This window comes from Arachis hypogaea, chromosome 17 (assembly GCF_003086295.3).
Source record: "Arachis hypogaea cultivar Tifrunner chromosome 17, arahy.Tifrunner.gnm2.J5K5, whole genome shotgun sequence".
Lineage (NCBI taxonomy): Eukaryota > Viridiplantae > Streptophyta > Magnoliopsida > Fabales > Fabaceae > Arachis > Arachis hypogaea.
Genome location: NC_092052.1, coordinates 31867957 through 31880001, shown reverse-complemented (window position 1 = coordinate 31880001; position 12045 = coordinate 31867957).

Below are 12045 nucleotides of genomic sequence, written 5' to 3'. Positions count from 1 at the left end.
TGAGATCTTTCATGCTAGGTTTGATCCAAGTCTGTTCTTGGGCCGACCTCTTGTTTTGACACGTGGTGGGATTTGAAGGTCATTCACCTTGCTTAATGTCACTTCTTCGTGCGTTAGCAAACTTTTTCCCTTGCTTCTCTCTTGATATTCTTCCATCTCTGCCATGACCTTGTCAAATGCTCAGTGTAGAATTCCGGTCAACTCTTCAGACTCAGATGCAAATTCAGATATATTGTGTGACCGAAACACCAATTCGTCAAATTTCTTACTTCTCGGCTCCAGTAGAGGTTCATCTTGGCTGCTCTTGATGTGTGTATACCTCCTCTTCATGTTCTTGCTCCAGCGTTCCAATATGTATTTCGGTGCCACATTATCCACTCACTCAAAGCTTAGGACGCTTAGGGAATGGCGGCACAATATGCCCCTAGACTCAAACAGCAAGCAATGGCACTTTACATCTCGTGATACTGCGTCGTAGGTGATGACAAACTTGTTAAATATGGAATTGGAAACATGCTTTATGACTTCATATATTGTGAAACCTAGGGTGGAATGCATTGATCTTGTGATACAGTTCACTTTTACCTCTGAATTTAGTTTGAACTTCCCTGAACTTCTCATGGTATATGCATGCTGAAACTGTGCCTCTATTCCTGATTTTGTTGCGCACGTTATCACGGTGTGAAAATCTGCAGCATCGAATTCTCTCTCCGCTTGCTCTCTGCTTGCTAGGCAATTGTCGTATTGCTTCACGAGTTGTCTCAAGAAGCTATTCTGTGTGATGAACTTGTTGAAAAATGAATGCATGCTCTTGCTCCTTTGTGTGCTTTTCATCCCGGCTCATAAGTGGTGATCCAAGTAAACTGGAATCCATATATGCCGATCCTTGTACAGCTCTGCAAAACAAACCGAACCCATAAGGTGTGGTGAACCGAAAACAGTGCATGCTTTAGGAAAAAAAGATTTGTGCATAAAAATAATTCGAATTAAAACCTCAATTACCTAAAAGCCACTTGTTGCCTTCAAGACCATACTTTGTGAGGAAATCGTTCCAGTTTCTGTCAAATGCGTCTTTTGTGTATGAGTTCTAAACAACATGGCTCATCTCTTATTCAATATCAATGTGTCCCTTGTAGCCATTTAGTTTGCTTTGGATCTTCTTCATGATGTGCCAGATACACCAGCGGTGAATTGTTGTGGCATGCATAGCTCAATTGCCCTTTGAATCGATGCGCATTGATCGGTAAGAATGCCTTTTGGTGCCTTCCCTCCCATGCAACGTAGCCAACACTCAAATAGCCATTTGAATGATTGAATTTCCTCATTTTTCATCAGCGCACATCCAAGAAGTGTCGACTAACTGTGGTGATTCACGCCAACAAAAGAACCTAAAACCAAATTGTACCTGCATAAATAAGGGCACCCAGACCGTGGTGAACCAAAAGATATACACCCAAAGAACATGAAAATATATGTAACTGATCGAAATACCTGTTTGTATTATAGGTGGTGTCAAATGAAATCACGTCTCCAAAATACTCAAATGCAGCCCTGCTTCTTGCATCGGCCCAGAATACATGTTTAATGCAGTGATCGCCTTCAAGGTTGAGCTCAAAGAAGAAATTTTAGTTCTTCTCTTTCATTCTTACTAGGTACTTCCCAAATTCTTTGGCATCGTCTTCTTCGAAAATATTCCGTACTTCCCTTATAATGTAATTCCTCACGTCTTTTTCTATAAAACCTAGTTCACGGTGGCTGCCAGCTGCTGCCACAAATGATTGGTAAGTTTTGCTCGGTCTGATTCTCGCTTCCTCGTGGGTTTCAATGGTGCGATGCACAAACATGCTAAGCTCCCTGTGTTGTTTGAGCATCTCTGCCCGTTCTGGATAGCAAGGATGTGAGTGATTCAGAACAACTTTAGAAATTGTCCAAACATTGACATCCTTCATTATATGTACATAAATCCTAGCTGGACAGTTTAACCCAGCTGAGGGGTTTTTGTTCAGAGTTGGAGATATTTTGGATTTCCACCTCCCCTCTCTGGTGTATACAATTAGTTGATTCTTAATTTTGTCTCCATCCTGAGTCGTGTTCCTTATTTTTGTAAAAAAATCGGCATGTTTGGAATAATGTTTATAGAACTTTGTAGCTTCTTCTAGTGTCTCAAAAATCATCTCCACCTTTGGGACAAATCTTTCATCCACAACACAGCTGGTCTACACGGTGAATTGAAAACATTATTAACGGTGAAACAGTTATATAATACTTACTGAATTGAAAGGTTACTAAAAGTAAACGAAAGATAATCCATTACACAAAACCAAAATCGAAACAACTCTGTCTATAATTTAGATAGTATAAATTCAATTCAATTCAGATTTAGATCACCTCTGTCCATTCAATTCAATTTAAATAAAATTAGTAATTGCATTCCATTGAATTCGATTCATAATTCAATAATCCAAACCTTATCAAATTGATGCGTTTTCGAAGAATAATCACACTCATTCAACTGATTTGAAGTTGATTCATTCATTGTTTCAATTCAAAACTCCAAATCGAAGAAAAAACAAAGAAAAAAGAAGAACGACGAAGCTAATTACGTCAAAGTCAATCCAAATCCATAATGTAGAGAACAAGGAATTTTATTAGGTTGAAGAAGCAGAAGAAGGTTTAGGTTGAGAAAGGTTTACGTTCAGAAAAGTTTATCGCGAACAAAAGGTTTACGTTATATATGTTATATGAGGCGCGTGTATAACAAACGACTGTGGAATGAGAGAACGTGTGTGTGGAGGAAGTTACTTGGATAACATCCATGTATTTTTCACATGAATGTAGAGCTTTTCCGCCTAAGATAATTCTTAGTGTTAGTTCTTTCAATTTTGTTCCTTGATTTAGGTTATCAAAGATAAATTCTTTAAAAGTCTAATAAAAAAAATCTTTTCCGAGACTTAAGTTGCTAAGAACATATTATTTAAAAGTCTAATAGAAAAACTCATTTCTATCCTTTTATTTCTATCGTGTCTTCTTTTGTTTCTCATCCTATTTCCTTATCACTTTTTTCTCAATAATCTATTCTATTATATAAAAATCGGATATCTGCACTTAATGATGGAGTTGATGTGGCATGCTTCTGAGAGTGTTTTCCAATTTATTTCTTTTAACTCATTAAATACAAGTTATTACGATAAACTAACTATATCAATTAATTTATTTGATTAGATATTTAAATATCATTTGATTTATTATAATTTATATCAATTTGATTTGATAGTATTTTTTAATTTATTTATTTTAATATTTTGTTAATCTTTTTTAATTTTTTTTTTAATTTATTAAACCAAATTTATTTTGTGTACTAATTAATTAATTTGATTAATTTATTAGTGATTAAAATAATAAATCTATGAATAAAATAGGCAATTGAAATATTTTTAATTAATAATTGAATCAAATCAAATCATATCATATATATTGAGCTAAATTCAAATCATGTGAATTAAGAACTAAATTAAAATTAGACAATTTCTTACTTATTCAAGTTGAGTGCAATAAATACAAATTAATTTTGTTAGATAATCATAGTTGTCTGATCTACTATATATAGATGGCCACACAAATGATAAGAATCGTGATTTTTATCGCTCTTACTATTTCAACTCTTCTTTTCTTCTTCTTTTTTTTTTCTTTATGCATAATTTCTTTTATGTATAAATGTACCCAAAATGAGAAACTACGAATGAGTGTTTTATTGATTGTTTATTTGATGAATATATCTCAATTTAGGTATTCTACTACTGTAGATAGAAGTTGACCTGTAGCAATTCAAAATGGCCAATGTATTTTTTATAGTATTAGATAAAATTAAAGAATATTTGTTAAAATGAATATACCCATTGTAATGAATTTTTTTCAATTGTTATATTTTTATGTCAGTCGTGTAAATTCTTTGAAGGCACAAGATAATAAAATACGTTGACTTTAATGTCATTAGAAGCTAAATTTAATAGTTCAAATAAGCACCACTAATTATGTTAAAAAAGTAATTTTATAATAATATGATTTACATATTAATTTTTTCGAGTAAATTCAAAATTAAATGTAGAAGTTAGACTCAATTATGCTAAAATTTTAAAGGTAATATAGAATTTGACAACAAAATTAACATTCATTAAGGAAATAAATTTATTTATGGCTATTTCCTAATTATAAATAATAACAAGACTTATATGAAAAATATTAATGTCATCATTTTTATTAATTAAATCATAATATTAGATAGTTGATAGTTTCATAGGCGGAAATTATTAAGTAATTACGTAAAAATTAGCAACGAACAAGCAATGAGGATGCAGAAAAAATCGATTATATAATATCAATTTCATAATTAAAATATGTCACATATCATATTCTCATATATTCTATTTATTATCTATTCTATTATATAAAAATTAAGTTTCTACACTTAACAATGGAGTTAACATGACATACTTATGAGAATGTTTAGCGATTTGTTTCTTTTAACTCATTAAATATAATTTATTATGATAAATTAACTATATCAACTAACTTATTTGATTCGATATTTAAATATCACATAATTTATTATAATTTATATTAATTTGATTTGGTAGTATTTTTTAATTTATTTCTTTTAATATTCTGTTAGTATTTTTTAATTTATTAAACCAAATTAATTATACTAATTATCTGTATTAATTAGATAATTAGATTAATTAATTAATCATTAAAATAATAAATCTATGAATAAAATATATTCTCGAGATATTTTTTACTAATAATTAAATCAAATCAAATTATATTTATTGAGCTAAATTTAAATCATGTGGATTAAGGACTAAACTAAAATAAAAAAATTTTTTACTTATTCAAATTGAACGCAATAAATAAAATTAAATTTGTTAGATAATCATGATCTTTTGGTCTTCTATATATAGATAGCCATATAAAATTATAAAAATCATCATATTTTTTAAGTTACTACACAAATATTATATTTTAGGTAATCGTATATTTTTTTATGTTATTTTAAAAATTATTATATAATTTTAAGATCATTTAATTATGTTTATTTTTTTAAAAGTATTGTTATTATTGGAGAGTAACTAATGTTTGTGATAATCTAAAATTGAAAAATAAAAATATAAAATATTAATATACTGAATTTTTAAAGTATAAATCTTGAAGTAAATATATGATTAAAATTAATGATCATAATTAAAAGTCTTTATTTTATTTCAATTTGTTCAGGACATGTTTATCTTAAATTTTATTTTTTTATTAATTAGTATTTTTTTGTACATTTAATTTTCATTAATTTATATAAATTAAAATATATAAATTTAAAAAATAGATACGTGTTTAAAAAATAAAAAAAAAATATTTTTTTAATAAAAAATTTATGTCGCTTTAGCTTTTTTTTTGGGCATCATATTTTACATTTTACTATAATTAAAAGTTAGAGATAAATTATTAAATATAAATTAGCAAAAAAAAAATATAATACTTAATGAATTATCATAATCACATTTCAAGGTATTTAAGTTATTTTCATATAATAAAAATGATATGCTTCAAAAAATATTTGTATATAATTTACTAACAAATATATGAGATATTTATTATAATTTTTATTTTAAGAAAAATATCATTGTATTAAAGTGATGCATTTTAAAGATGTATAAATGAGATTTTTATTAAAAAAATTTACAAGATAGTAAATGCAATTTTATTTTAATTTTATCCTTAACATTTAGTTTTAATATTTACTTTTAGAGTTTTAATATATTTCAATTATACCATTAGAGGAACAACATTAATTATAACTAATCAATTATATTATTTAATTTGACCAAAATTAAATAAATATTAAATTATTTAATAAATAATAAATAAATAAATTTAATTTGAATTATTTTCTTATTAATTTCTATATCTAGAAATCTTAATGTGCTTTTATGTATTTTGATTAATAGTTCTAAAAGGAGTTACTATTTTATTTACTAATATTTTAAATTTTTTATAATATTTTCATAAAACTTGATTAATAGGTTCTTCTTCACAATATTTTTCTTGAATTTTTTAACAAAAATATATCTTAATTTTTGTCTTTTATCTTTTATATTTATTTATTATACTATTTTTTCACAGTGTATTTTTATCAATTACATACATTATTTTTAGCCTTTTTTTACTTTTTTTAAATGATTTTATTACCTTATTTTTAATTATTTATTTTATTTTCACTCCTCATATGTTTATTATATTTCACTTCATTTTAGTTTTAGTTTCATAGTTAACTTTCAATTATATAAAATTCAATAGTTTTTTTCAAAACATGGTTAAATATATTATCTATTATATACAATCATTAGGATAAACAAACAAATATAAATTAAATATATAATTTAATTTTAATTTAAACTAAAAACTAAATGAATTATAAGAAAAATAGCAACTAATTTTATTTTTAATTTCTCTATAATTTATTTAAAAGTAAAAATCTCTCTATAACCACTAACATTGCCGATAACAAAATTATAAGTCTCTATAAAATAAAAAATATATAAAATAAATAACATATATATAATTTTAAAGTTATTAATCATAGATTATGGACAATTTTTTTTTTAAAAAAAATCTTATGGATCAACATGTAATTTTTTATATTTTTATTTTTTTTCTAAAATTTTTCAGACTTATCAACCTTTAAGTTGTCTCTACATCACTTCTCAAAACATTATGATTTCACAAGATATAATATGTGGGGTAAATCACCTTTATAAACCATTTGCATACCAATTTTACGTATATTCCTCAAATTAAAAAAGACTACGTGCATGTCTCAATTTACATATATATGTAAATCAAATTTATGAAGTTCGAAGTATGTGTTTTCGTAGTAAATCGAATCTATAAGATTCGAATTACTTGAATGCTATCTGTGCTACTAAATCGAACGAAGGAGATTCAATTTAAAATGAGCTGGATTGCTACTAAGTGAGTATAAATCGAACCTTAGCTCATTGCTTCGATTTAGCATGGACCACATAAATCGAAATTTATAGATTCGATTTAGCAGGGGATGACATAATTCAAATTTTTTGAATTCAATTTACTTTCGAATCACAATGTCAAGTAATTCGAATCCTAAAGATTCGATTTACTACTTATTACCCTAATTCGAATTCATTAAATTCGATTCATATAGAAATGTAAAAGGAGACAACTAGGTAACGTTTTTGGATTTGGAGAATTCAGGTAATTTTGGGGTGGCTTTAGTTTATCAACGTAAAATTAACCAAATATGTGATATTAGTTATTGTTATATATATGAAAAATATGATTTATTTATGCATTGTTTGGATTAGAAGAATTTGTAGGGAAATAAAATGCTGGAGAAGAAAATTGATGGAAAAATCAATTTTTCATTGTTTGGATCAACAAAAAAATTGAATGAAAAACATAAAAGTATATGTGGAGATCATGTAAATTTTTTCTCTTCAAAATTGCGAAAAAAATTGATGCAGAAGTGCAAACATGGGTAAAATACAGAGTTACCATTTGAATTATAATTTATATATAATATATAAAAATATTAATATAATTTTACTCTATTATAATTTTTTTTCTTCTTACTTTTCCTTCCATCCAAGCAAAAAAAAATTCCTCTATTTTCTTTCCATTCATTTTTACTTTATTTAAACAACACACAAAAAAATATACTTTTCTTTCCTCTCATTTTCTTTCTTTCCATTTTCTTTCCTCTTATTTTCCATCTTATATCCAAACAATAGTTTAGTGTTTATCTATTTATCTTCTATTAATATTGTTATAACAAGGATACATGTGACTTTATAAAAATGATATAATCTAAACTCTGATTATCATAAAAACAGTCAAAATGGATATTTGCAAGGATCACTCACATTTTGGGGCTAGATGGAGACTCGTGAAATCTTCACGACCTGCCACGCGAAAAAGGATAGGGACTAGGAGTGGCAAATAGGTCGAAATCCGTCGGACTGGCCCGCATAACCCGCCAAAAAAGGTGAGTTGGGCTGGAATTTTGAGACTGCCAAATTTAAAAAACCTACCTATCCCGCACCGCTTAATCCATGGGTTTCGGCAGGCGGGGGCGGGGGCGGGGGCGGGGTGGAACAAACTTTTCTGCTGGGCCAAGCTTTTATTTTATTAGGGCCATTTTTTTACAAATTTCTATGATGTCATTGATCTATAAGAGGATGAAGTTGATAATTGAAGATGTTATAAGTTATATTTTGGATTACATTTTATGTTTGATTAATTATCAACTTGAAGATGTTTAATTATATATTTTGGATAATATTTGTTTTGGTTTGAACAATGTTGGTTTTATTATTTTGTTTCAAAAAATTTGGTTTATAATTATGTTTATTACATATTTATCATTATTAAAATTTTAATGTGTGTGAATTTAAAAATTATAATTTTTTTATATTTTTAGAAATTATAAATTATTGAAATTGTTGTGAAATTATATATATTGTTTAATATTTAATGGTTTATAAAAAAAAGGAGATCCCGCCAGCCTACCATTAGGCGGAACGGGGGAGAAATTCAAGACCGCCTTACTAGGAGGGGCGTGGCGGACCAGCCCACTAGATGAAGGACTGTTGGCGAGACAGGGCGGGTTTTTCCATTTGCCACTCCTAATGAGAACAAGGACATAAGTACCCGCTCCATTGAACCTATTAAATATACACAAATATAAAATTATTAATTTGTCCTAATTTATATATACATAAATCAATTTCTTGAATTTAGTAACCCTAATTTCTGCTTTCAATTCAATTTTTTTCTTTTTCTTCTAGACTCATTCTCAGCCTCGATCCTCTCTCTCTAACTCACTTTCTCTGCCTCTCAAGTCTGTCACTACTTCGCTCAATATCGTCTCAAAAAATTATGTTATGTTATTATGTTGGAACATGTTTTTATGTTTTCTCCTTTTAAAATATTATTTTTCATAACGAATATGTTATAAATTGTGTTGAATTATATTAAATTGATTATTTTATGATTATTATATTATGTCCTTTTGTGTTAATTTTTTTTAAAAGTTTTCAAAGAATATCTGTAGATATTCGAGAAGATCTGCGTTCCCTAAGGGATAATTAAACAGAAACTTGCAATGACGAAGAAGCTAAGGAATGCGGGCATTTTTTTTTCAAATAGGAATGAGGGATGGGAAGGGGCTTCTCACGCTCTCCTAAGTACTCATTACCATATCTAACTGGCAATGGAGATCCAATTTGAGTCGATTTAAGAGGGGATGCATGGACTTTATCTACATTGGGCCTTTAAGGTAATGAACCTAAGTTAGATTTGGGACCTTAACAATGGATTTTAGTTGATCTACCTTGCATTGATGTCTTACCTGACCCAAATATATCTTGGATTAATATTTTGAGTCATTGTTATAGCAAATACTATACTATTTAACATTATATCACTTAGTATATATAAAAGTTGGATATATTTACAAGACATTTTTTAATTCAAATTAAAAAAATTAATTATCTCTTTTTTAGCTTTAAATATTATTTTCTAATGTAACGAAAAAATAAAAATAACAATAATTACTCACATAATTAAAATAAATAATCTTAATATATATATACATGATACTATATATATAAAAAATTATTATATATGATATATAATTTTTTTCTTTTCTATAATGACTATTTATATAATTTATTCAACAATTTTTTCATCTTAATATTTAATAAATTTAACATACAAAATATTATTTAACATACAAAAAAAGTAATTTAAGTTATCATCTAAGACAATAAGTATAATAGTGCAAATACTTATTTATTTATTAGTAGTGAAAAAATATGTAAATAGTATAAATTGATATTTTTTAGTATAAAAATAATAATAAAAGTTAATTAAATAATTAAAAAATTATGAAGAATTTTTTAAATAATAATAAAAAATAAGATCACTATTTTCATATATTACAAAGTTTATGAAAAAATTTTTGGATAATAAATCAATCCTCAATAAATTATACATTAATTCTATCAAAAAACTAAATAATCAATACATTGGATATTATTATTTACGTACTAATATAATATATATTATCGATTATTTAGTTTATAACTAATTTTTAATCCAATTTTTGGTTATTAAAATTTAAATGATTGAAATTATTAAATGTTAAATATTTGGCATCTAACCAATTTATTTTTTTATTAAAATTAAAAAAAGATGAGTTGTTAATCAATTCTAAATTTAAATTTAAATTTGAGTAAGAAAATAAAAAATATTTTAAATTTTATCTCGCTAACCAGAATTAATTTCAAGATAAGAAATTACTTTGTACATCGTATATATTATAGGATAGTGTGGTCATTTATTATTTTTTAATGGTAAATAATGGTATAAGAAATTAGAAGAAAATGTATTTACAAGTTTAGGAAATATTAATTTATTTTTCAATAGAATAAATTATATATTGAATAATAAAAGTTATTATTGGTTTCTCTTCACACTAACTAATACTCAATGATGGTGTTTCAGTACACCATGTTACCAAGAAATATTAATCGATCTAATAATTTTTGTAATGATATAAGTTTACGAATTTGAAAATTTTAAAATTATTTTATAAAATGTGAAGTTTTAACGAGTAACAATGTTGATTATATTGTTTTGATTTCAAAAATGAATATGATACCAACAAATAAAATTGTCCCAAGTAAATTTTAACAAAGACAAAAGTCCAAATAAGTATTGCTATTAATGAAAAATTAATCCACCACATATTAATGCTCTATTTATTAAGGGTCTGTCACTAACTAATGGATTATTTATACACACAAGACGAGATTCGAACTCCAAATATTTATTTAACCGGATAAATAAGATAATCATACAACCAATTCAATTTGATTAAAATAAATATTAATTATTTTTAATACTTTTAAATTATAAAATATTTATAATAATAATAATTATTATATATTTTTTATTTAAATTTTAATTTTAATAAAAAATTTTATATAATTTTATGTATTATCTCGTACAGGTACGAGAACCTATACTAGTTAATTTTAAAACACAAAATGCTACTCAATTAATATTCATTTAGCCAACACCTTAACTTATATATTATATAATTTAATTTTTAACAACACAAAAATTTAATTTTTAATATTTCAGTTAATTTTTTTAATTACTTTATATATTCACTTTTCACATATCTTCCCAACTAACATCAAATTCCTAAATAATTGCTAATTGATCTCATTTATATTTTTTTTATTTTTATTTCTTCACTATTATAAAAAAAATTTATTCAAATTTTCGTAACACTATTTTAACCTCAGTTTCCTTTCTTTCATCTATATTTATCCATCAATATTCATTTTAAAATCAACCATTTTAATAATTAGATACGCATCATCATGTGTCATATCATGATGTTTCATATTTAACCTTATATTCCTTAATTAATTTTTATTGTATATCGTTTACATTTTTAGTTCTTTCTTTTTAAAAAAAAAAGCGAATTAACTCTATTATGATTTTTCAATTAGTGTGATTGATTTTTTTTAATAGATTTATAGAAATAACTGATTTAAATATTTATACCAATATATATCACACGTTATTAAGATTTTTTTTCTCAATTTTATCTATTAAATTCTCTATTTCCAATACTAATACTTCATTATATTTTAGTTACTTCTGTAATTAATTCTTTTTATAAATAAAATCTCTAATTCATTATATATTCAATTTAATTATGGGATTGTGTTTCAATCCGGCCCAGTTGACCTAATATCCAGAGTCGAATGGTTGGCCGACCCGACGATCTCACACGACTCAAGTTGGAGGTGACCCGAATGTCACCTCCCCTCGAACGATGCACATGACAGCTGGAAAGGAAGCTTCCTGAAAAATGAGTCTGATTTTGTGGAACCTGTCCTAGTATAGGTTATATATGAGGAGGGCCCTACCCCTCCCCAG